Genomic DNA, 3,643 nt, shown 5'->3' on the forward strand with positions numbered 1-3,643 from the left:
CTCCATTTTGACATGGATTCTGTCCAAACAACCTGTAGCCAGTGGTCTTCTGGAACGTTTGGATGGTGCAGGAGGCAAACAAGTCCAATAGGATGGACTGGGATTGGAGCACTGAGAGGTATGAAGCAAGTCTTTCTCTAGTCCCACTGGGGTGGGGGTGCATCATATCTTTAATATAACTGTCCCTTCTATGCTGTGTCAAATAGTGACATGGCCTAATAACTCCCTGGAGCTATGATTATTGCTATGTTCTTTTTTTTTTTTTAAAGATATGTTTTTTTTTTTTTTAAGATTTATTTATTTATTATATGTAAGTACACTGTAGCTGTCTTCAGACACTCCAGAAGAGGGCGTCAGATCTTGTTACAGATGGCTGTGAGCCACCATGTGGTTGCTGGGATTTGAACTCTGGACCTTCGGAAGAACAGTCGGGTGCTCTTACCCACTGAGCCATCTCACCAGCCCTATTGCTATGTTCTTACCTTTTCCTCAGTTAAGATGATTCATGTAGCTGGGCACAGTGATGCATGCCTATCACATTACCTAGAGAAGTTGAGACAGAGGTATTGCCTTGAGTTCATAGACTGTCTGAGCTACCCAGCAAGTTTAAGGTCAGGCTGGGCTACTAAGACCTTATCATTTTTTTAAAGATTTATTTACTTATTTTATGTATATGAGTACACTGTAGCTATACAGATGGTTGTGAGCCTTCATGTGGTTGTTGGGAGTTGAATTTAGGACCTCTGCTCACTACAGTCGGCCTGCTCTCTCCGGTCAACTCCACTCACTCAGTTCCTGCTTGCTCCAGCCCAAAGATTTATTTATTATTATAAATAAGTTCACTGTGGCTATCTTCAGACACACCAGAAGAGGGAGTCGGATCTCATTACGGGGTGGTTGTGAGTCACCATGTGGTTGTCAGTATTTGAACTCAAGTCCTTTGGAAGAGCAGTCAGTGCTTTTACCCGCTGAGCCATCTTGCCAGCCCCCCCCCCCAAGACTTCGTCTTACAAAATAAAAATAAAACAAAACCAGAAACAAAACAATTAAAAAAACAAGAGATGGTATTTTCTAGTTCCTTCCATTTGTCTGCAAAATTCATGATGTTTTTGTTTGTTTGTTTTTTGGGTTTTTTTTTAGATTTATTTATTTATTTATTTATTTATTTATTTATTTATTTATTTATTTATTATATGTAAGTACACTGTAGCTATCTTCAGACATACCAGGATGGGGCGTCAGGTCTCAATATGGATGGTTGTGAGCCACCATGTGGTTGCTGGGATTTGAACTCAGGACCTTCGGAAGAGCAGTCAGTGCTCTTAACCACTGAGCATCTCTCCAGCCCGATGTTTTTGTTTTTAATAGCTGAACAATATTTCATTGTGTAATTGTACACATAATGTAAATATATTTTCTGTTTCCATTCTTCAGTTGAGAGACATCTGGGTTGCTTCTAGTTTTTGGCTATTATGAATAAAGCTGCTATGAACATAGTGGAGTGTTCTTGGGGGTATGGTAAAGCACCTTTTGGGTATATGCCTAGGAGTGAGTGGTATAGCTGGGTCTTCAGGTAGATGGATTTCCAATTTTCTGAGGAACCGCCAGACTGATTTCCAGAGTGGTTGTACAAGCTTGCAATCCCACCAACAATGGAGGAGTGTTCCTCTTTCTCCACATCCTTGCCAGCATCTGCTGTTACCTGAGTTTTTGATCTTAGCCATTCTGACTGGTGTGAGGTGGAATCTCAGTGCTTTGATTTGCATTTCCCTGATGACTAAGGATGTTGAACATTTCAAATTGAAGACCCAGAAATAAACTTACACACCTACAGACACTTAATTTTTGACAAAGAAACCAAAACCCTACAATGGAATAGGGAGAGCATCTTCAACAAATGTTGCTGGTCTAACTGGATATCTGCATGTAGAAGAATGCAAGTAGATCTAGATTTATCACTCCCCACAAACTCAAGTTCAAATGGATCAAAGACTTCAACTTAAAACCAGGTATACTGAATCTAACAGAAGAGAAGTGAGAAATAGCCTTGAACTCATTGGTACAAGAGTAAATTTCCTGAACAGAATACCAATGGCTTAGGCTCTAAGATCAACAATTGATAATTGAAACCTCTTGAAACTGAAAAGTTTCTGTAAGACAAAGGACTCTGCCAACAGGACAAATCAGTAGCCCTACAGATTGGGAAAAGGTCTTCACTAACCCTATATCTGACAGAGGGCTAATGTCCAAAATATATAAAGAACCCAGAAAGTCAAACTCCAAAAAAACCAAATAACCTAATTTAAAAATGGGGTATAGAACTAAACAGAGAATTCTCAACAGAGGAATCTTGAATGTCTGAGAAGGATAATTGAGTCTTAACTCATAGTTAAAGACCTGTATAGTGAAATGCCTCATAGGTGTAGTCAATGATAACCTCATATATGATGATAAGCCCTAAGATTATATAATTTTTTGTGTAGGTTCACTTGATTTTCACAAGATATTGTAGTGAAATGCTTTCCTCATGTGTGTGATGATCCTGTAAATGAACAATCAGCCAAAATAATGCACAGTGCATAAAATTACAGTATCTGAGAACTGAGTTGCTGGACTATGTATATCTATCATACAGCTTATTGCAATTTAAAAATGTATCTCCTTATAAACCTCATTATATCTCCTATTTCATCTTTTCATTGCACAACTTCTTCCTGCGTTAAAGTAATCTTGTGTTGTTTTGTTTATTGTGGACCCCAGTGCAATAGGCCAATCTGTCTATCTGTCCATCCACGGACCCACTTCATTATTATCACTTATCTTATGCTATTATCTATGTCATGAATCAATAGTTATCTTTCTACTTTTTGTCAAGGGTATATATTAGGTTAGACCATGTAAGTTTATGCAAGCATGTCTATTCCATCCATATATCAACAATTGTCTATTGCACCAAGCAATCAATCATATATCATCCAACCCTTTGGATTATGTGCATTTATCTTATCATTTAGTCAATCAGTCAATCCTCTCTACTATTTGTGTTTTTTGTGTTTGTCACTTTAACTGATCCATCAGTTATTTTTCTAACATTTGTCTAGGTGGCAGCATAGACCTCATAGATCTGTGCTTACATATGGATGTTCACATAGAGATACAATCCATAAATGACACATTTTTCAGAACCTATCTCTTGTCCTTAAGTGACAGACACATGGTTATTTAGAATTTGGCCTCTCTGAGAGCTTGAGTCATTGGTGAAGACTTCATATACTCTGGATACTTACAGGCAATTATCTGCAGAAGCCCTGGGCCAAGAGGGCCACAGAGGGTCCTTTGCCACTAATTTTGTTCCATCACGGGAATATGCTAGGTTAGAGAGAATGACACTATGACTCCCTTTGTGGGTCATCAGCACTGTAAAAAACTAGATACAGAATATAGGCTGCTGCTGTGCTATTTTTATCTTGTCTTAACTCACTGCCTCCTTCACAAGAATACTGATATTCATTATCTAATCAAATGCAAGTACATCAATTCATTAAAAGGGCATAAAGGGTTCGGTGGTGCTAGTGGTGCACACCTTTAATCCTAGCACTTGGAATGCAGAGACAGATGGATCTCTGTGAGTTCGAGGCTAGCC

The sequence above is a fragment of the Mus musculus genome, chromosome X (genome assembly GCF_000001635.26).
Source record: "Mus musculus strain C57BL/6J chromosome X, GRCm38.p6 C57BL/6J".
Taxonomy (NCBI): Eukaryota; Metazoa; Chordata; class Mammalia; order Rodentia; family Muridae; genus Mus; species Mus musculus.